The 23802-nt window shown below is 38.9% G+C and overlaps 1 protein-coding gene and 1 long non-coding RNA gene across 23 annotated transcripts in view; one reads left to right on the top strand and one right to left on the bottom strand.

The window, feature by feature from the left end:
• The window catches only part of LOC117094368, a 165388-nt gene extending 143375 nt beyond the window's left edge, over positions 1–22013 (top strand). The window contains exon 5 of the long non-coding RNA XR_004441524.1: positions 21217–22013. This is a non-coding gene — a long non-coding RNA (uncharacterized LOC117094368). The remainder of the gene's footprint in view (positions 1–21216) is intronic.
• HMBOX1 (homeobox containing 1) overlaps positions 1–23802 on the bottom strand; it is a 182537-nt gene that overhangs the window by 155227 nt on the left and 3508 nt on the right. The window lies entirely within an intron of this gene.

Here is a 23802-nt window from a genome sequence, read left to right as displayed (position 1 = left end):
CTAACACGGTGAAACCCCGTCTCCATTAAAAATACAAAAAAAACTAGCCGGGCGAGGTGGCGGGCGCCTGTAGTCCCAGCTACTCCGGAGGCTGAGGCAGGAGAATGGCGTAAAACCTGGGAGGCGGAGCTTGCAGTGAGCTGAGATCCGGCCACTGCACTCCAGCCCGGGCGAAAGAGCAAGACTCCGTCTCAAAAAAAAAAAAAAAAAAAAAAAAAAGAAAAGACGAAGAAAAAGCATTTGATAAAAGTTAATATAATATTTTATTCATGACCAAAACTCAGAGCAAACCAGAAATAGAACCTCCTTAAACTGATAAATGGCATTCATGAAAACCCTAAATACATCATATTTAATAATGAAAGATAAAATGCTTTTGCCTTAACACTGAAAACAGACAAGTCTGTCCGTTCTAACCACTACTATTCAGTATCATCCCAAAAGTCTCAGTATAATACAGTAAGGGAACAAAAAAAGCACAGATTGGAAAGGAAAAAGTAAAACCTTTGCTATTCATACACAATGGGATTGTCATGTAGAAAATCTTAAGGTTTCTAGAAAAAAACTCTTCAAACTAATGTACGAATTTAGCAAGGCTATAAGATACAAAGATGACATACAAAAATCAATTACATTTCTACATATTAACGATGAACTAGCAATCCAATAAAAACATACCATTTATAATAGCACCAAAATCATAAAATATTTAGGCATAAGTCTAACAAATAGATGAAGAATCTATACGCTGAAAACAACTGACAGAAAAAAAATCAAAGATGATCAGAAGACTTAATATTGCTGAGATGTGAATTCTCCCCAAACTGCTCTAACAGCCAACACAATCCCAATAAAAATTCTAGAATATCTTTTGGTGTATATTAACAAGCTAATTCTTTTTTTTTTTTTTGAGACAGGATCTTGCTCTGTCACTCAGGCTAGAGTGCAGTGATGTAATCTCCACTCACTGTAACCTCTGCCTCCTGGGCTCAAGTGATCCTCCTACCTCAGCCTCCTAAGTAGCTGGGATGCATCCTAAGTAGCTACAGGCATGCATCACTAAGTTTGGCTAATTTTTATATTTTGTATTTTTTTATTTTTATATTTTGTATAATTTTATATTTTGTAGAGACAAAGTCTCACTCTACTGCCCAGGCTGGTCTTGAACTCCTGGGCTCAAGCTATCTTCCCACGTCTGCCTAATAAGCTAATTCTAATATCTGCAAAGAAAGGCCAATGAATGAGAATAGTAAAAACAATTTAGATTTAAAAAAAAGTTGGAAGACTCATATTAACGGACTGTAAGACTTACAATACCGTAATGAAGACAGTGTGTTCGTACAAAAGGGACAGACAGATAGGTCAATAAAACAGAATAATAGAACGTCCAGAAACAGACTCACACAAATATGGTCAATTAATATTTGACAAAGGTGTAAAGTCAATTCAATGGAAAAAGGATAGCTTTTTTCAATAAATGGAGCTAGAACACATGAAAATCTATATCTAAAAAAGCAAAACCTTGCCCATACCTCAAATCTTCTATACACATTAACTCAAAATGGGTCACAGACTTACATGGAAAACCCAAAACTATAAAATTTCTAGAACAAAACACAGGAGAAAAACTCTTTGTGAATCGCATAGGATTTGTGATCCCGGGTTATATCCCATGGGTGATTCCCGCTTGGCACATACCATTCAGTACATTTCATCCTCCTGGTTACAGGGGCAGGAATCATGATCAGAAGTCCCAATACGAACAACGAAACTCATGGTGACATCTGCTGAGGAATTCTGGGGAAAAATTTCCCCTTACTTAGAGGGCAGATACTGAAAATATGCTGTCTTCTTGAAGATATGAACAAGAAAACAGATAAATCTGCTGATGCAGTGGCCAACTTGAGAAAATGAGAGCTAGCCCTAAGACAAAGTAGAAACTATAACTGCTATCCAAAACAGTAGCCACTGGCCACATGTGGTTGGTTACTGGGCCTTTGAAATCTGGCTAGCCTTAATTGAAACATGTTGTAAGAGCAAAATACCAGTTTTGAAGACTTTAAAAAGAACGTAAAATATCTTAGTTTTTATACTAATTCCATGTGAAATAGAAGTATTTTGGAAATACTGAGTTAAATAAAACCTGTTATTAAAATTAATTTTGCCAGGCACAGTGGCACATGTCTATAGTTCTAGCTACTCAGGAGGCTGAGACAAGAGGATCACTTGAACCCAGGAGTTCTGTGCTACAGCGTGCTAAAGCTGATCAGGTGCCCCCACTAAGTATGGCATATCAATATGGTGACCACTCAAAGGAGTGGGGAACCACCCAAGTTGCCCAAGGAGGGGTGATCCAGCCCAGATTAGAAACAGAGCAGGTCAAAACTCTCATACACCTGTGAATATAGCCACTGCACTTCACCCTGGGCAACAGATCAGGACCCTGCCTCTCTCGTTTGTTTGTTTTTTTTGAGACGGAGTCTTGCTCTGTCGCCATCTCGGCTCACTGCAAGCTCCGCCTCCCGGGTTCACGCCATTCTCCTGCCTCAGCCTCCCGAGGAGCTGGGACTACAGGCGCCTGCCACCACGCCCAGCTAATTTTTTGTATTTTTAGTAGAGACGCGGTTTCACCGTGTTAGCCAGAATGGTCTCCATCTCCTGACCCTGTGATCCGCCCGCCTCAGCTTCCCAAAGTGTTGGGATTACAGGCATGAGCCACTGGGCTGGGCCAGACCCTGTCTCTTAAAAAAAAAAAAAAAGAATTTCATCTGTTTCCTTTTACTTCATAAAATGTAGTAACTAGAATATTTAAATTTTAAAATGTAATAGGCATTATATTCCTATTGGAGAGAGTTGCTCTAGGAAGTTGAGAATGCAAAGTAAAACAACACAACATTACAACAACAACAAAGATTACTGATGATATCAGAGCCTCTGGATCAACTTTTGCCAGAAGCCTTCCCTGTCTTTGGATTTTGTGATACCTAAACAAATAAATTGCCTTTATAGTTTGTTAGTTTCCGTAGAATTTGTTGTTTTGCAACCGAAAATATCTAATCCAGAAGTACTTCTATAGCCATCTTTGAAGAAATAAAAATATGTTCTGTAGAATTTCCTTTGCAGTTCTTTTACTCTATTCGCATATGCTTATAATGCATTCACTGGTTTTTATAAAGCATTGCATTTCCAGTATAGGAATTACAAGTATAACATTGTGTTCAAATAAAGTAGAATATATTCTAACAAGGAGGTTCTCACTGAAATAAGAACAGCAAAAAAAGAAATTTTCACTGAAATGAAAACCACATATTTATTTTATTAATTCAAATGTTACTGACCCTCTAACTTAGGTTAGGGATGTCAAATAGGCTTCAATGTCACATTAACTGTCACGGTTGTCTGTTGTGCTGTGGTTCAAAGAATGCTAAGCTGACGTTTATACAGATGTTTGTCTTGATCAAGACGAGTGAAGACATGTGTTCAGATATTTACTTACCTAGCAAAACAGTGGCTGTCCACAGGTTAAAGTGGGAAAAGATGACTCTGATGATGCAATTTTTTAAGCATTTAATTAGTACGTTAAATTTCCCATTGGCCGTTCTTTAATAGATGGGGTATCTATTTGATTCCACATTTACAATTTGATCCTTAAGTTCCTAAATACAGATTTTACTATATAAGTCCCAATAGTTTTCTAATATCCTCTTTGACAATGCAGGTTTATAAAATTCTTGGTAGTTTTTCCGTAGATGAATATAAATGTCAACACTGAACTTACCCATCTCAAGTGGTTAGGCTGATTTATTTAATACAAGGAGGTTATCTCTTTTTAAAACAGATCAGGCCGGGTGCGGTAGCTCACACCTATAATCCCAGCACTTTGGGAGGCCTAGGCAGGCAGATCACTTGAGGTCAGGAGTTTGAGACCAGACTGGCCAACATGGTTAAACTCTGTCTCTAAAAATACAGAAATTAGCCGGGCGTGGTGGCACATGCCTGTAGTCCCATCTACTTGGGAGGCTGAGGCGGGAGAATCACTTGAATTTGTGAGATGGAGGTTGCAGTGAGCCGAGATTGCGCCACTGCACTCCAGCCTGGGTGACAAGAGTGAGACTCCATCCCCCCACCCCCGCAAAAAAAAAAAAAAAAAGGATCACTTGAACCCAGGAGGTGGAGGCTGCAGTGAGCCGATATCACACCACTGCACTCCAGCCTGGGCGACAGAGTGAGACTTTGTCTCAAAATAAATAAATAAATAAAAATAAAACAGATCAAAGGATCTTTATTCACTTAGCAGATAGTTACCAAGCATTTACTGAGTCAAGAACTGTGCTGGGTGCTATGGGGAGAGAAAGAGAAATGCATGATTCTTAACCCTATGCAGTTTACAGTCTAGTGGCAAAACAGACAAATAATTACAATAAGTTGTAATGTATATTATAGGGAAAGTACAGAGTATTCCAGAAGCATGTAAGAAAATATCCTAACCTAACTTAGGGAAGTATTTAAAGTGAGACACAAAGAACTAATGGACAGGGAAATGAGGGAAAGTGAAGTTGAGGGAGCTTGTGTTTTCTTTTTACTTTAAGATGGGAAACACTCGAGATTCTTTAATACTAATAAGACGGAGTACCTATTTTTCATTAAGAAGCTTGAAAATGCCAGATATTCATACCCCAGCTTCCTTTAGAAATACAGTACAGATGCTCCTCGACTTAGCGTAAGGTCGCATCTTGATAAACCCATAGTAAGTTGAAAGTATTGTTATGTTGAATACGTACTTAATACATCTAACCTATCAAACATCATAGCTTAGCCTAGCCTAAACAAAATGTGCTCAGAACAGTTTCAGTACAGTGTTCAATAAATTAAATGAGATATTCAACACTTTATTATAAAATAGCCTTTGGTTAGATAATTAGCCCCAGCATTGTGAAAAAGTATCATATCACATACGGCCAGCTGGGAAAAAAGTCAAAATTCAAAATATGAAGTATGGTTTCTACTGAATGCATATCAGTTTTGTACCATCATAAAGTCAAAAAATAATTAAGTCAAGCCATGGTAAGTCGGGGATCATCTATACAGCTGTCCCTTGGTATCTGCAGTGGGCTGGTTCCAAAATACTCCCCTCTGCCCTCCCCCGACCCTGCAGATACCAAAATCCACAGATGCTCAAATCACTTATATAAAATGGTGTAGAGGTGGTGTCACAACCAGAAAGAACCCTCTCAAATAGAGATGACCACTGCAGCAGGGGCAAGTTTTAGGGGCAGCAGCAATAAAAGTCAAGCAGCAGCTGGGCGTGGTGGCTCACGCCTATAATCCCAGCACTTTGGGAGGCCGAGGTGGGTGGATCATATGAGGTCAGAAGTTCGAGATCAGCCTGGACAATGTGGTGAAATCCTGTCTCTACAAAAACACAAAAATTAGCCGGGCGTGGTGGCAGGCACTTGTAATCCCAGTTACTCGCGAGGCTGAGGCAGGAGAATCGCTTGAACCCAGGAGGCATCCTCACTGAACCCAGGATATCAGTGAGCTGATATCGCGTCACTGCGCTCCAGCCTGGACAACAGAGGGAGACTTCAAAAAAAGTCAAGCAGCAGCATTCAGTGCTGCCAGCAGTAAGCAAGCAACGGTATTGCTGTCCTAATCAGACTACACCTGTGGTGTGGCTCTGACTATGGTTTTTGCCAAGGAACAGCCCCCTACAGGGGGCTTCTCATTGTACAAGCCTGGTTGCAGCCTTCCTAGCAATTCTAAGAGCTTCCTAATGTCTATTTAATAAATTTACTTCTAGGTTAAATAAGCCAAAATCAGTTTTTGTTGCTTCCAACTAAGAAATCTGACTGCTTAAGGAATTATAGTAAAAGATGATGTTCTGTCAGTGGTATGGTGGCAAATCGACTCTCCCAGTACAACCACCAGAATGTCAGGTTTGAAACAGTGACATGGTCGTTTAGCATCACTAAGCAAGTGAACTCTACAATTAGATAATTACTTTCTGAAACAGAGCTGAAGCAGAATAAGGTCTGTCACTGCTCTCTCATTTCATTAGTCCCTGTGATTCTTTAAAATGAGCATCAATTTTATGAAGAATTGAAAGGTTCCCCCTTCAAAACAACTCAATAAGAGAAAGACAAGGGCAAGATTAGGAGAAAATATCTGCAAAACATATTAATATATCTATAAAAGACATGTATCCTGAATACATACAGAACTCTTACAATTCAATATGATGACAACCCAACTATAAGATGAGCAAATACCTGAATAGGTATTTCATCAAAAAAGATATATGAATTGCCAATAAGCACATGAAAACATGCTCAACATCATTAGTCATTAGGGAAATGCAATCCAATACCATTCCCACTAGAATGGCTATAATAAAAAAAGACAATAACAAGTGTTGACAAGGATGTTAAGAAACTGCAACTCTAATATATTACTGGTGAAAAAGTAAAACAGTTTTGCAGTTTCTTAAAAAGCTGAACATAAATTACCATGCAAGCCAACAATTCCACTTCTAGGTACCTATCCAAGAAATAAAAACATGTTCCCACAAAAAGTTGCAAGCAAATGTCATAGAAGCATTTTTTAAAATATCTTCCAATCTGGAAATATCCCAAACAACCATCAGCTGGTGGACAAAATGTGGTATTTTAAAACAACTGAATGCTATTTAGCAAAAGAACAGAATATTGATACATGCTATGATGTGGATGAACTTCAAAAACACTACACTTAGTCAAAGAGACCAGAAACAAAAGGCCACATACTGTCTGATTCCATTTACATAAAATGTCCGGAAAAGACAAATCTGTAAACACAAAAGGTATTTTGGTTGGTATAAGCACATAAAGAATGGTGGTTGTCTGGAGCTAGTGTTGGGGCTAGGAATAGGGATTAAGTATAATAGAACATGAGGGTTCTTGTGGAGGTGATGAAAGTGTTCTGGGACTGAACAGGCTAAGGTAGGAGAATCACCTGAGCCCAGGAAGTCGAGGCTGCAGTGAGCCATGATCACACCACAGTACTACAACCTGAGTGACGAAAGTAAGACCCTGTCTCAAAAAAAAAAAAAAAAACAGAAAAAGTTATAAAATCGGATTGTGGTGGTGTTTTGCACAAGTTGGAAAAGTCACTAAAAGTCAATGAACAGTACACTTAATACAGATGAATTTTACACCATATAAATTATATGTCAATAAAATTTGTTGTTTCTTTTTAAAAAAAAAGTTCTCAAGTCTCATTTTTTTGGTCTTCATAGAAGGCCACTAAGCACTTTAGCAGGCGAGGCACCTGTATATTGCTTGCAGGAGCTGTGTCTGGTGTGAAAGACAACTCTTCAGCCTAGCAATGACTCTTATTACACAGCATTTGTATATTCTAGGACAGTTTGTCTCAAAGTCTGGTCTGTAGACCAACATTGATCCATGGGCACTGTTACTGTCTGAAACTGGTCCATGACTAGATAATTACAGAAATTGAGACTAAGTGTTTAGAAATTTTAATAGCAATTTGATAAATTAATATAGCTCCTGAAACTGATATTTGGACTTGTGTCATATTTCTTTGGCTATTTTTTCCACTTAATTTTTCTAGTTACCCGTTTTTATTGTTTTACAAAAGACACTATCAGCCAATGAGATTATAAAAATGTTGCGTTACCACAGATAGTTCAAAAAACATTGCTCAACAAGGTTTTTCTACCATCCTACAATTGGCCATCATATAGACTGGTAGGTCAATTATCCTATCAAACTAACTTTTAAAAAATACATAAACATGCTTTCAAATACCCCAACTACCCTGGTGGTACAATCAACGTTAATTTTTTTTTTTTTTTTTTTGAGAGATAGGGTCTTGCTCTATCACCCATCTTGGAGTGTAGTGGTGCAATCAGAGCTCACCACAGGCTCCAAGTAGGCTCAAATGATCCTGCCTCAGCTTCCTGAGTAGCTAGGACTACAGGCGCACGCCACTACACGCAGCTAATTTTTAAACATTTTTTGTAGAGATGGAGTCTCTCTATGATGCCCAGGCTGGCTGGTCTCAAACTCCTGGCTTCAAGCAATCCTCCTGCCTCAGCTTCCCAAAGCACTGAGATTACATGGAAGAGCCACCTCACCCCGCCACAACACTAAATTTTAAGTCCTTCTATATAACCCAGGTTTTTTTTTAAGACAGAGTCTCGCTCTGTCGCCCTGGCTGGAGTCCAGTGGCATGATCTCAGCTCACTACAGGCTCACTGCAACCTCCGCCTCCCAGGTTCAGGCAATTCCACTGCCTCAGTCTCCTATGTAGCTGGGATTACAGGCATGCGCCACCATGCTCAGCTAATTTTTGTATTTTTGGTAGAGACGGGGTTTGGCCATGTTGGCAGACTGCTCTCGAACTCCTGACCTCAAGTGATCTGCCGGCCTCAGCCTCCCAAAGTGTTGGGATTACAGGCGTGAGCCACCACGCCCAGCCCATAACCCATATTTTAATAGATGTTTGTTTGTGTTCCTGTTTTGATAAATAGACTTTCAAGTTTATAATTAAAAGATAAAAATTCAAGCTGTATATAATTAATGTCAATTTTCTTCCCTTTCCCTTAATTAAAAAAGTAGGTTTGAATTTGAAGAAAAATAAATCTACTCTTCGAATTCTAATAAATTATGGTCCTAGGAAAGGTCCTATAAAACAAGACAAGCTGGCCGGGCGCGGTGGCTGAAGCCTGCAATCCCAGCACTTTGGGAGGCCGAGACGGGCGGATCACAAGGTCAGGATATCGAGACCACCCTGGCTAATACGGTGAAAACCCCGTCTCTACTAAAGAATACAAAAAACTAGCCGGGCGACGAGGCGGGCGCCTGTAGTCCCAGCTGCTTGGGAGGCGGAGGCAGGAGAATGGCGTAAACCCGGGAGGCGGAGCTTGCAGCGAGCTGAGATCCGGCCACCGCACTCCAGCCTGGGCGACAGGGCCAGACTCCGTCTCAAAAAAAAAAAAAAAAAAAGACAAGCTAATTATATTTTCATTTAAAAATAACAGTACAAACCAAATATGTTCCTATGTCCATTTGGAAATTAATATAAAACATATAAATCAGTATATTTTAGGCTGGACACAGTGGCTTATGCCTGTAATCCCACCACTTTGGGAGGTTGATACAGGCAAATCACTTGATGCCAGGAGTTTGAAACCTACCTGGGCAACATGGCGAAACCTCATCTCTACAAAAAATACAAAAGCTAGCTAGACATGGTGGCATGCACCTGTGGTCCCAGCTACTCGGGAGGCTAAGGTGGGGAGGATGGCTTGAGCCAAGGAGACAAGATTGCAGTGAGCCAAGATCATGCCACTGGACTCCAAACTGGACAACAGAGCAAGAACCTGTCTCAAAAAAAGAAAGAAAGAAGGAAAGAAAGAAAGAAAGAAATCAGTATATTTTATATAGTATACAATGAAATGTCCCAAATGTATGTCAGTGAATTAAATCAGGCAATATAATAACTAAGGATACACATATACTCAAGAGATCTCTAGGAGAGGTGCTTTATAATTCGGTGGTCAGCAGATAGCTGGAAGACTCAGGACAACAGCAGAACAGAAGCTGTCTAAGATCCCACAGACATGCTGAGATGCCTGTAGGCTTAAGACACATAATCAGGAGCAGAGACACATAACAAATCATTGATTGCACTAATCGTTCTTATACCACCTGGATGAGATGTTTAGATAATGGACACTATATAATAGAGATAAACTGAATTACTATTAAAAATCAATACATATCTGCAAAAAGGAAGTAATTCAAATCCTAAGTGTCTAACACAAATTAGTAGTATTTGAGCACAATGAATTAGAGTGTTTCAGCCACCTTTGGTAACAGGTAGTACAATGGAGAAAATGTAAAACTAGGAGATAAGTGACCGAGTTCTACCCTGGCAATAAGACTTTAGACAAGAACATCTGACTCCCTTCATTTCCCTACTGGACACAAGTGATAAACTAGATTATTTCTGGTCCTTTCCTTTCAAGAAATCTACATTACAGTTTGTTGATTTAAATACCAACAATGCAAACCACCACCACCACCACAAGGAATACACTGCCTTAAAAGGTTACTGTGCTTCTTCTAAAATGAACTCTATATATATGGTTCATTTGGAAAATAATGTTTCATTTATGCCTTGAAAAGAAATTAATTCCTGCTATAAAGCCATGTAATTATTTTTCAAATAATTTTGATAACATTTTTCAATAATTTTGATAACATTTTCAATAACTTTGATAACATTTAACATTATAACTGACTTGCAATTTACCATCTTGATCAGTTGGGAATTATTAGTTTGATAACCCATTAAAAAACATGATTTTCAAGGCCAGGTGTGGTGGCTCACACCTGAAATCCTAGCACTTTGGGAGGCCAAGGCCAGCAGGTCACCTGAGGTCAGGGGCTCAAGACAAGCCTGGTTCAACATGGTGAAACCCCATCTCTACTAAAAATACAAAAAATTAGCCAGGTGTGGTCAAAATTAGCCAGTGGCTGCAATCCCAGCCACTTGGGAGGCTGAGGCAGGAGAATCCCGTGAACCCGGGAGGCGGAGGTTGCAGTGAGCTGAGATCACGCCACTGCACTCCAGCCTGAGGGACAGACCAAGACTCAGTCTCAAAAATAATAATAATAATAATAATAAACCATCATTTTCAAAAAGCATTTACTAAGAATCTCTACATAAGTCATTATGTTTGAAAAGTGAGAGGAAATGGACATGTAAAACTGAACAAAGTTTCAAATACTAAGTATTTTATAAATGTAAGATAACCACAGAAATACACAAAATTTATATGGTGATTTTTGTTTTAATATAAGCCTGGAGGGAAGGAATGATTATGTTTAAAAATCTCATTAACTTAAGAGTTAACTCAGGCATGCTGCTCCAAGTAATCTCTTATCCTTCTATAATCTTAAAGTTTCTCTAGATAAAGAAACCACCATCATTAGCAGAAAGTGCAGGAAAGAAGGGCTAACATTTTTCCCAAAAACTACAGAAATAGTAATTAACAACTTTAACAAGTCTATGCTAATTCAGCTTTAATCCTCTAGCTCTGAGAAGATTAACAATCTATTCAGGTTAGATTTCCCAATGGCTGTTGGTTACTAGAGAATCCATTAGAGTATCTAAAATGCCGGTTTCTGGACCTCTCTGATTAATCTCTGATTAAATTCTAAAAAACATCACTTTTATTAAGCAACGAGTCAGCCTGCATAAATTCATGTAGCCAAAATTATGCATATATTCTGAAAATGCATATAATCAAAGCTGAAAAAAATGTGCTGGTAATACAAAGATTGGAAATGTGTTAGAATCAAGTCTTTAGTGAAAACTGAGATGCTGGGTTTAAGAATTTTAAAGTAGTTTAAGAAATGTTTTGGCAAAGTGCATGAGACTGGCTGACGGGGCTTAGTATGTAAAGGCCCCATATGAAAGTAATCCAGAAATACAGAGGACATGATAGAGGTTGTTAGTCTGCTTAAAACAGAGTTGTTAAATAGGATAAGGCCAGCTGGTAGCAGCCCTTGTAATACACACAAAAATATGATTAAGCACATTTTATGAAAGGAACCGAAACCTAGCAAAATAACTGAATCACTTCTAGACAGGCAGAGCTTCCTGATTATCCCAAATACCCAGAGATTTGTGAAGTTACCCACCAAGGCTGATAAATCAAGAGTGAAGAGCATTTTCTCTTTCGAAGGTCATAACTGGCATCATCACCGTCCTCTCTGATGCCCTCACAAATCCTACCAACTTGGGATAAGACAAAATTCAACTGAAATCTAAAACTATATTATGCTTTTAGGCTTTTTGTTTTTGCTTCTCTCTCTCTCTCTGCGTATGTGTTTGTGCCTGTTTTTCTGTTTTGTTTTTCTTTTGGCTTAAGCAGAAGTTTCTGGTGAACTTACTTTGAAAACGATTCTTTTCAAAAACAACAACAACAACAAAAAAACCCTTCAGTTCCTATTGCTCATGCAGAAGCTCTTGGTCAACCTCCAATTAACCAACCATCATAATCAACCAATATTCTCTAGATTCCCCTTCTAAAACAAACTGACAAGGATGCTTATTAGGCTATTTCAAACACTCCACTGTGTGCCAACCAAGAGCAAGCTGGTTTATTCCCTTACTGTTTAGACAAGTTGTTCTTGCAACTGTGGAATCTGATTATACTATCTAAACTAACAAAATAAGAGTGTGAAGAGGCCGGGCGCAGTGGCTCACGCCTGTAATCCCAGCACTTTGGGAGGCCGAGGAGGGTGGATCACGAGGTCAGGAGATCAAGACCATCCTGGCTAACACGATGAAACTCTGTCTCTACTAAAAATACAAAAATTTAGTCAGGCGTGGTGGTGGGCGCCTGTAGTCCCAGCTACTTGGGAGGCTGAGGCAGGAGAATGGCATGAACCCGGGAGGCAGAGCTCGCAGTGAGTAGAGATGGTGCCACTGCATGCCATCCTGTGTGACAGAGCGAGACTCCGTCTCAAAAAAAAAAAAAAAGTGTGTGAAGACTTGTTTCTATTAAAAGTAAGTCACGCACACAAAAAAAAGGTTAAATGTTTGGCACAATTTAAGATGATTTCCTTAAAAAAATAAGAATGCTATTGAATTGAGTATAGGTGAGACTACTGTAAAAGATTTGGGAGAAATGGGTTGGGCGAGGTGGCTTACGCTTATAATCCCAGCACTTGGGGAGGCCTAGGCGACGGATCACAAGGTCAAGAGATGAAGACCATCCTGGCCAACATGATGAAACCTCATCTCTACCAAAAATACAAAAATCGGCTGGGCGTGGTGGCACGCACCTGTAGAGGCCTAGGCAGGAGAATTGCTTGAACCTGGGAGGCGGAGGTTGCAGTGAGCCAAGATCGCACCACTGCACTCCAGCCTGGAGACAGAGCAAGACTCCGTCTCAAAAAAAAAAAAAAAAGATTTGGGAGAAATAAAATATTAAGATTTGACTCATAGATTATAAATGTCTTTAAGGTCTCCCTCCATTTAAAAAAAAATAAAAACTGGAAATAATAAATGATACATTATAGGTATGGTTTATGCATGAAAAGCTGATGTAGAGTGTCAGTCAATCCATGGATTCACACACAAAGAAAAGGCATTGGCCCTAGATCAGTTTCTCAACCCCAGTGCTAGTAACATTTTGGATGGGAGAATTCTCTGTTGGGAGGGGGAGATATTGGCCTGTGAACTGAAGGATGTTTGGTAGCATCCCTGCCTTTGCTATTACCCACTACATGGCAGTAGCACTCCCACTCCAGTAGTGGCAATCAAAAATGTCTCCTGTAGTCCCAGCTACTCGGGAGGCTGAGGCAGGAGAATGGCGTAAACCTGGGAGGCGGAGCTTGCAGTGAGCTGAGATCCGCCCACTGCACTCCAGCCTGGGCAACAGAGCGAGACTCTGTCTCAAAAAAAAAAAAAAAAAAAAAGTCTCCAAATGTTGCAAAATGTCCCTGGAGGGTAAAAATCACCAGTTGAGAACCACTGTCCCTGTACCAAATAACTAACAAATGTGTGCACGTCTACATATTTTGATTAAAGTAAAATGTTTAAGTCATCAGTTTTTAATGCTTTTTACTATAACCAACTTTTTAAAATCAATTGATCAACTCCTAGTTCAAGTTAAGTCATTTAAGATGTCTTTTGCATACAGAACAGGAAGAAAGACAAAAAATAATCCTTCACCTGATCAAGTGCCAAATGAGATATCTTTGTACATGATGATGGCCCCATCTCATCCGTATCTTTTGCTGAGATCAAGACAGAAGCACAGGATTACTGAGGAGGTTGGAGCAGGGAAAAAAGAAAGAAAAAGCAGCAAAGGGGGAAAAAAGGAGACGTAAGAAACAACTCCCAGATGGTTGGAATAGTGGTACAAGGAGAAAGCTTATTATTACCTCTTGCCTTCTTAGTCCCATTCACAGCAATGTTTACCACAGGCCAATCTAACACCAAACAAGAGATTCCTACTAAAATTACTTACCAAGGCTGATAAATCAAGAGTGAAGAGGATTATTCTCTTTCAAAGGCCACAAGTGGCATCATCACTGCCCTCCCTGATCCCTTCACAAATCCTACCAACTTGGGGTAAGACAAAATTCAACTGAAATCTAAAACTATATTATGCCTTTAGGCTTTCTGTTTGTTTTTGCTTCTCTGTGTGTGTGTGTGTGTGTGTGTGTGTATGCATGTGTAAAAGAAAGCTTAAATGTCCACTGGTGGGTAAATGGTTAAATTATACTTCATTTGTTTACATTTAAAAAAATGAGTTATGTCTTTATATGCTGACATCATTATATATTGCTAAAGAAAGAAATAGAAGTGATAGTATGACACCATTGTAGAGGAGAGAATACACTTGTAACCTGAAAGTAAAGCAAATTATTAATAGTATTTATCTTTTGGTATGGCAGATTGCATTTTCCATAACTGCCACAAGAATATTTCCATCACACATGCTCTTTGAGAATGTTGCCACTCCTCCCATCAAAAGGTAGAGTGGAGTCTCTGTTCCCTGCTCTCCAACATGGGCAGGACTGCATGACTGCCTTCATAAGTAGAATGTTGTGGAAGTAATCCTCAAGTTTCCAAGGATAGGTCATAAAAAAACAATAAGCCTGACTTCATGTCTCTTTTGGGACACCTGCCTTTGGAGCCCTGAGGCACTACGTGAGAAGTCTGGCTACCCTGAAGCCACCATACTGGAGAGACCACACAGAGACAGGGAGATACCTAAGGAGACATTATGTTTTCCCCAAAGGAACAGTGAGCACATGAGTAAGCTAGCTCAGATGACTGAAATTACTGAAGCAAGCATACCCCATGTGCAGTACTAAGATCTGTGCCTCATGGTTGAGTCCTCTTTCTGATCCTATCGAAACCAAACGGTGAGCTTCCTAAAGGGTAGGCCTACATCTAACTCATTGTTGGCTAAATAAGTGGAAGTTAATAAATGAACTGTGAAAATGAAGGAGGGATGGGAAAGAATGTCATTTCTCTGATCCAGTACCCTCAGTACTAGACAGATTGCTGTGTCTAAGTTCTTGACAAGTATTATTGGCTGTAGAATGCTGGCACCAGTGGCAGGGGTACCAGAAATTTTAGGTTCATTATCTTTTGAGGATAAATTCAGTCCCCTCACCCCTGCCCCCTCCCAGGGGCAAGTCAGTAGAAAATTCAAGGATCTTACACTTCAACCAGGAATCCAATTCATATATATAACATGAAAACTAAACTATTTAAAATGTCACATACCTTACAAATAAATACAAAAAGTTACAATAATGATTGAGTATGTAAATACAGCTTATATGTGGAGTAAATGACTGGTCTAAGTGTGTCGAGGTTCAGTGGGACATGTCTCCCCGACAGAAGGATTTAACTGGGTTTTAAGTATCAGGTTTTAACTAGTAAGATAAGGATATACAAATATATTAAGTGGGTAGGGTAGCAAATACCAAGAAACAAAAACTGAAAATATACAGCAGGAGGAAAGGTAATTTATTTGAATGCAATGTAGAAAATATCTTCTGGAATAAGAAAATAAGACATGGAAAAGGGAGGAAAGGAAATGTCAGCAAACCCATTACAAAGCACGGGGACTAAAATTTGGCGTATGGCACAATTTGAACTAAGGTATAGTAACCTCTTAAATGACTTGATGAAAAGTTCGATAAAAATTATTCTAAGAGTGCTGCGCATCATGGAATAGAGTAGGGAAGTGGCAGGAAGGTCAGTATTACTTCTGCAGTCATCTCAACAAGAAGTAATGAGGATGGCAACTACAGACAATAAAGGAAGAGAATAATCTGAGCGATGTTATGGGGTGAAAGAATCAGCAGATCACTGACAAATCAGATAGAGGAGGAGGGAAAAAAGAACAAAAAGAAAAGTACTAAAGGGAGATTTAAAGCCTTTAATTCTAGGAACTTCAAGACCAGCAGTAATTTTAACAAGAGAGAAAAGAATGATAGAAGAAAGACTTGTATAGAAAGAACTTTAAGGGGAAATATATCTAATGCAGCTAAGAGCTACAAAAGGAAAACTGAGAAGAAAATAAATAATGCACAAAGACAAAATGAATTAGCCAGAAAGAGATTATTTACAACAAATGAGAATTCTAAAGATTAAGGAGGGGAGTAAGTATTACCTTGGAAAAAGAAGAACAGGACAACTAATAATAAGATAAGGTGTAACAATCACTACTCTAAGCACTTAGCAAATGATGCCTCATATACTCACAAGAATCCTATTAGTATATCAATAAATACTATTATTTATCTATGCCCAGTTTACAGATGAGACACATCGAGGTTTACACAAAATTACAGGGTTAAGTAGTGGAGATCAGATTTGCACCTAGACAATACAGCTCCAAAGTTCATGTTTTCAACCAGCTCAATATCCTAAGAGTAATTAAGACTCCAAAAAGAATGACAGACCTTAAAAAAAAAAAGGTGAGAAATTTAATTCGTGAGGGCAAAGGTTCAAGAGATGGCTGATACTCCAAAGTATATAAGGTTAAAAAACAAACAAAAAACTTGCTTACTAGATCCAGAAAATCAGAATAAAGGAGAACTTAATGACGAAAGGTGGGAATAAAAAAAGACTGTCTTCTTAAGAATTCATATATAAAAATACAGAGTTTAAGAAAATGAGCCGATGCCATAACCATAAAAACTAGATGTTTAGGGCATAATACTATTAAGTACAACATCTAGAAAAATAATCATACTCAAAATAGAGCCCATGTCACGATTTACTGACATAAGCAATCAGGATGGACATAGTGTTTAATATGAGGCAGGCACATATCAGGAAAGAAACACTCCCAGTTATAAACAGATATTTGAGACTTCCACAGAACAAAGCACATAATAGGTTCTAAGTAGGTATTATGCTGTCTATGCACTTTCCAAGCATTCTGAGGACTCTACCAATTAGAATTACCTGATATACTTATGAAGGATATATATTCCTGGGCCCATCTCAGATTTTAGGAATCTGGGGGTAGAGCTCAGGAAACAATTTTTTTTTTTTGAGATGGAGTCTTGCTCTGTAGCCCAGGCTAGAGTGCAGTGGCGCAATCTCGGTTCACTGCAACCTCCGCCTCCCAGGTCCCAGTTCAAGTAATTTTCCTGCCTTAGCCTCCTGAGTAGCTGGGATTACAGGCGCGTGCCACCATGCCCAGCTAATTTTTTTGTATCTTTAGTAGACACAGGGTTTCACCATGTTGGCCAAGCTAGTCTTGAACTCCTGATCTCATGATCCGCCCCACTCAGCCTCCCAAAGCGCTGGGATTACAGGCGTGAGCCACCACGCCCAGCCAGAAACAAAAATATTAATACTTTTTCCAGGCAATTCTTCAGCACAAAAGTTGAGGTCACTGTTACCTTCTGTTGTAGCCTAAGTGCTTAGAACTCTGTGACTCCCCATCTATTTATCTCCTGTGGATCTGCAATGTGACTCCAATCTTCCAGGTTCCTTAGTTGCCTATCCTTGACTTGTACTTATTTCTAAAAATCTTGGCCCTGGTTTGGTAATATAATAAAGACTTAGCTTTGGAAATTTTAGCTCTGAAGTCCATACAAACTCCAATACTGACATAGGAATAAAAAGGTCCAGTTCCTTTCCCTGAACTCATGGAGCTTTTGTTAAATATCACATATGCTGTTCACTGGACATTGGATTGACCCAATATGTCAATTCTCTTGTTGCCAGATCTGCAGAGAACAAGATGCTCACTACCACAGACTCAACTATTTGAATTCCTGCTTATTGCCTCTAAAGTAAGAAGGCACAAATTGTCTTGTTAGGGATGAATGACATTTGCTAAGAGAATAGTTGTCACTATACAGATAGAGGGTACCTATGAGAATGTTCCAGTTCCTAGAATAGTGATGAAATGAGTTCTCCTAAGATGTCTCTAGATCTTAACGATGGGACAAAAGAATGTCTGTTTGATATGAATAAGAGCTTCTTTATTCAATAAGGGACAGTCTTTGATAGCAACAATGAGGATCCTGATACAACGGCTTCTAGATGCTTTCATACTTAGTAGGTCAGTGATCCAAATTGTAGAGATAGTACATTCATGTATCCAGGGCTACCTCTCATTCTCCTTCCTTAATCCTACCTAGTTCTTACAGTCCTACTTTGTCACCTTTCTGGTTTGCCTGAGGTGACTAGAATAAAAAGCCAATATTAAATTATAGGAGTCTTTTTGCTATTTCCAGCAACTGTTTGATCCTTGCAGAAAAGGATTAAATCCAACTTATCTTTGTATCCCACAAAATACCTCATCATGCACTGCTAGACTTGACATGTTTAACCGAGTGCCTTGTTCAACCCCAACAAGAGAACCCTCCTCATATAAAGCATCTAAAAGCTTAAGCCTCATATAAAAGGTGCTTTCCACCCTACTTCCCACTAAGGTCATGGGACAAGGACAGGCATTTAAGTCACGGTGGTCATGCAATGCATTCCAATTTCTCTCTTCCCAACTGAACTAAAAGAAACATACTGTCACCACCAACAGGTAAACTTTAGTTGAAAGAACAGTTCAAGTCAATACCATGGCAAATCAAATCCACTTTCCAGTCAGAACTTTGGAGAAGCAGAGACTATGAAAAACCAGGGCAAGACAAACAGAGCTGGAAGGAAGACATGAGAAAGGGAGATGAAGCAGACATGGAAGGAGATGCTGAGACAAGAAACCATTTAACACCAGAATGAGAGCTTGAGAGACTAGCTTCTCAGATTCCTAACAGTTCTCCCATTCACACAAGGTCTAGTCACTCTTCTTCAACCCAAAACAGCTGAATCCCTACAACAGCCTGTCCTTGAAGCCAAATGATCCCTAATTAAAGCATTATTTTTTAGAAGGTACACCAAGACAAATAAAAAGCTAGAAACATAAATCCAAGGAGGAAAAAATAATTCTACCAGGAAAAAACTGAAATCACAGGTAGCCAAAAAGTTTTGTAAATATGAATCTTATTTATCAGGGAGTGCCATCAATATTTATATTGATGTATTCCTACTAATGAAACAAATGAAACTTTAATTGGTCTTTTTTTCAATGGAAATTATCACAGTATTGAAATATGAAAAATTGTCTCAAACCCAGAGAAGACAAAAATCAGGTGATCTACCTTTGTGAATACATTTGAAAATATTTTGTTAGCCTGTTCAAAGCAGACTTCTGTTGTTGTTTATAATAATCGATAGTATATTGGATTAACAGCCTCATCTTTTTAAGACAGGCTTTATAATCATATGGCTGATTAAGGGGCAGCAAAGTATAACCAATCGTGTAACTATCCTTTAACTTGTACCTAACAAAAATAGTAACTATAGGGCCGGGCGCGGTGGCTCAAGCCTGTAATCCCAGCACTTTGGGAGGCCGAGACGGGCGGATCACGAGGTCAGGAGATCGAGACCATCCTGGCTAACATGGTGAAACCCCGTCTCTACTAAAAATACAAAAACTAGCCGGGCGAGGTGGCGGGCGCCTGTAGTCCCAGCTACTCGGGAGGCTGAGGCAGGAGAATGGGGCAAACCCGGGAGGTGGAGCTTGCAATGAGCGAAGATCGCGCCACTGCACTCCAGCCTGCCTGGGTGACAAAGCAAGACTCTGTCTCAAAAAAAAAAAAAAAAAAAAAAAAAAAAAATAGTAACTATAACCTCCCCTTTTATTCTGTAAAGATCCTTTTTCTGAAAATATCTTTGAACTAACTATCTTTAAAGCTAGTTCCCTTGCAATAAGTACAAAATAAAACTATGACATATGCTGACAATCAATTAATCTGACAAGTTTGCATTAACACTGTCAAAACCAAACTAATGTCAAAATAGCTATAATTTTGGTTATCTAACACAGATTCTAACATATCGTCTCTAGCAAGAAACATATCATGTAAGCCTTGAATTCATTAAAATTTAATTTTTTTTTTTTTTTTGAGACAGAGTCTTGCTCTGTTGCCCAGGCTGGAGTGCAGTGGCGTGAACTGGGCTCACTGCAACCTCCACCTCCCGGGTTCAAGCGATTCTCCTGCCTCAGCCTCCTGAGTAGCTGGGAGTACAGGTGCACGCCACCACACCCGGCTATATTTTTGTATTTTTAGTAGAGACAGGGTTTCACCACTTTGGTCAGACTGGTCTCAAATTCCTGACCTCATGATCAGCCCAACTCGACCTCCCAAAGTGCTGGGATTACAGGCCTGAGCCACCAAACTCAGCCTCATTTAAATCTTACACATTTGTGGACAATTTCAAAGTTTTCGTTAACTTTTACCAGAAAATTTTAATGGATCCTAATATTATAATTCCTCATGAGAAAAAAAAAAAAAAACAACCTAGCCGACCTGGCGCGGTGGCTCACACCTGTAATCCCAGCACTTTGGGAGGCCGAGGCGGGTGGATCACGTGAGACAGAAGTTCGAGACCAGCCTGACCAACATGGAGAAACCCTGTCTCTACTAAAAATACAAAATTAGCCGGGCATGGTGGTGCAGGATCCCAGCTACTCAGGAAGGCTGAGGCAGGAGAATCGCTTGAACCTGGGTGGCAGAGATTGCGGTGAGCTGAGATCGCGCCATTTTACTCCAGCCTGGGCAACAAAGAGTGAAACTCCATCCCCAAAAGAAAAAAAAAACTAGCCAATATTTAGATCTTATAACAAACAAACAAAAAAAAAACTGGTATGCTTGCAATGTCAGTTCATCTAAAAAATAAACTTTTAAAAGAAAGTTTAATTGGAATTTTTCATAAAAACTTTCAGGATGTGCCAATGCAACACTTAATGACAGAGATACATTCTGAGAAATGCACCATTAGGCAATTTCATTGTTGTGTGAACACCATAGAGGGTACTTACACAAGCCTAAGTGGTGTAGCTTATTGCTCCTAGGCTACAAACCTGTACAGCATTTACTGTATTAAACACTGTAGGCAACTGTAACACACTGGAAAGTATCTGTGTTTCTAAACTTTGGAAAAAGTACAATTAAAACATGATATAATTTTATGGGACCACTGTCATATAGCCAGTCCATTTTTGACTGAAACATCATTATGTACTATATGACCGTATTACATAAGGCAAAAGAACGAAATTACTGATCCAATAATTGGTATCTTTCTCCTTAGCTATATTGACAAAACAACAGAACTTATGAAGAAGAGGAGAATCATTCAACCTTTGCAGTAACAGTTCTGTACCTTGATTCTGGTGGTGGTTATGCAATCTACACACCTGTGATAAAATGGCAGAGAACTATACACACACATTGTACTGATGTCAATTTCCTGGTTTTAATATTGTATTAAAGTTATGTAGGATGTAACCAATAGGGGAAACTGGGTAAAACGTACAGTGCCCTGTCTACGATTTTTGCAGCTTCCTGTAAACTACAATATGCCAAAAGCATCCTAAGGACTTGCCAGCAGTTCAAGGGCTCACAATAATCCTATGAAGTAGGTACTATTTTTATCCCCAGTCTATTGATGGGGAAGCTGAGGTACAGACATTTTAAATGATTTGCCCAAGGTCACATAGCTAGTAACTGGCAAAGTCAGGATTTGGACACAGGTGGTATGACTCTAAATTTTTGATTTCTGTGGAAGTCTGAGGAGCCACTAAAGGATCACAGGCAAAGTATGGCTGACAATCAAATTCATATTTTATTTTGGCAAGATACTCCAAGTAGGAGTTTAGAATGACTAATGAAAAAAACTTCAAACAAGATTAGTTAAGATACTGATGCAATAAACCAGAAATGATGAAGGCGTGAAATAAGAGAACATTAATAGAAAGAAATGTATACAAAATATGAAACCAACTTGACTTCATGACTGGATGAAGAGTGAGAACTTAATCCAATTTCAAGGCTTGAGTGACTATACCCAAGCCAAGAATTTCATGTTGTAACAATACTATTACATTATCAAAATCTTTTTTTTTTTTTTTTGAGACTGAGTCTCGCTCTGTCGCCCAGGCTGGAGTGCAGTGGCACAATCTCAGCTCCCTACAACCTCCACCTCCCAGGTTCAAGCGATTCTCCTGCTTCAGCCTCCCGAGTAGCTGGGATTACAGGCATGTACCACCACACCCAGCTAATTTTTGTCTTTTTAGTAGAGACAAGGTTTTGCCATGTTTGCCAGGCTGGTCTCGAATTCCTGACCTCAGGTGATCTGCCCGCCTCGGCCTCCCAAAGTGCTGGGATGACAGGTGTGAGCCACCATGCCCAGCCTAAATTATCAAAATCTTAAATCAGTTCAGTCTTAAAGTCATCCCTGTTTCAGCAGTAACCACAGCATTTCACTTTCTTGCTATAAAAATTGTGACTAGATACAAATTAGTTACTGCCACTTGGCAACTCCACACTATTTAATATGTATACAGTAATGAGGCTACTAATATTTTCAATACACCACATGTGGACCATCTCTGGACATAAGATAAACAAAGAAGCAGCCAGAGAGTATATTCAGCATGTGGAATTTAGTAAACATTTTTTATCACAATCCACATTCTAAGAAAAACCTAGTGCCCTTTGACTGAATTAGAATCATTTTACCACTTAACAGGAAGGAGTCTAGTGCCACCCATTTTAAGGGTGAAAAAGTTAAAATAATTGATCACTTCAAAGCTAAAATCAGACTATTATTACCTTTTTTTTTTTTGTAAATGTTAAAAAAAAAAAAACACTATAGCCTAAGAAGCTGTCAAATATTGCATTAAGATTATAATAGCCACTGGAAAAACTTAATGTAACTTCAACCTTATTATCACTATGAGGGTAAAAACTATGCTAAAGCCAGGGCCCTTCCAGGAGCTAAATGCTCTTGGAAAGTGTCCAAAACAATGTTATAGTAAATTTCCAACTTGTTTCATCTAAGGTCAAGGAAAACAAATTATCTAAAGCACTGGATTATATTTGAATACACTGGAACTAAAAGTTTTACATCAAATAATCCCATGGAAAAATCTTTACTCTGTACCTATCATGGGCCCTAAATTCAGTAAGGGCAATGTGGGGGGAATAGCTGCACCTAGGAATCCATGCTACGTGTTACTTAGTAGTATTTTGAGAAAACTTTCAATATCGATAGCTTCCATTTTGAGAGAACTATATTTTAACAAAATCTGTGAAAATAATGACTTGGAATGACACTGAAAATCTCCTTAGCTTCTATAATGTGGACAATATGTGCTGGTTACTCTTTGGTTTCTAGCTTTACTCAAAGTTCAAGGTCTCCTGCTATTTGTGGCTCAGATTCTCTCTTATGGGAGGCATGTCTGATAGATATATACCAATTTCGTAAATAAACAAACATAAAGGTATTTTAGTGTGAGTGCATGTGTGGGTGTACATATATAACACTCTAGACAAGCCATGCTTTTCACTCACAACAGTATTTTAATAAATTACAGTTCTACTAAAGTGAGAAGTAAAAGCCAACTGTCAACAGAAAAATCTAGCCAAAGAATAGCAAAGTGAGCTACAAAATTAATTCCAGGAGCCAAAGAACTAAATAATGCAGGTTCACAAAACAAACAAAACCAACACATTTTCAATGAGCACTATTCGGTTTATCTATAAATGTTCATGTATTTAAAAAGTTGAGTAGTACGCCAACTTTCACTTATGACAACATTCTACATAAATACCTAATTCCCAAGAGAAATAATTTAGGTTTAAAGAGCTGTATACAAAAACAAGAGAAGCAAGA

The sequence above is a fragment of the Trachypithecus francoisi genome, unplaced genomic scaffold, assembly GCF_009764315.1.
Source record: "Trachypithecus francoisi isolate TF-2019V2 unplaced genomic scaffold, Tfra_2.0 Contig01440, whole genome shotgun sequence".
NCBI classification, from domain to species: domain Eukaryota; kingdom Metazoa; phylum Chordata; class Mammalia; order Primates; family Cercopithecidae; genus Trachypithecus; species Trachypithecus francoisi.
The sequence above is the reverse complement of the archived record's forward strand: the minus strand, read 5'-3'. Positions and strand labels throughout refer to the sequence as shown.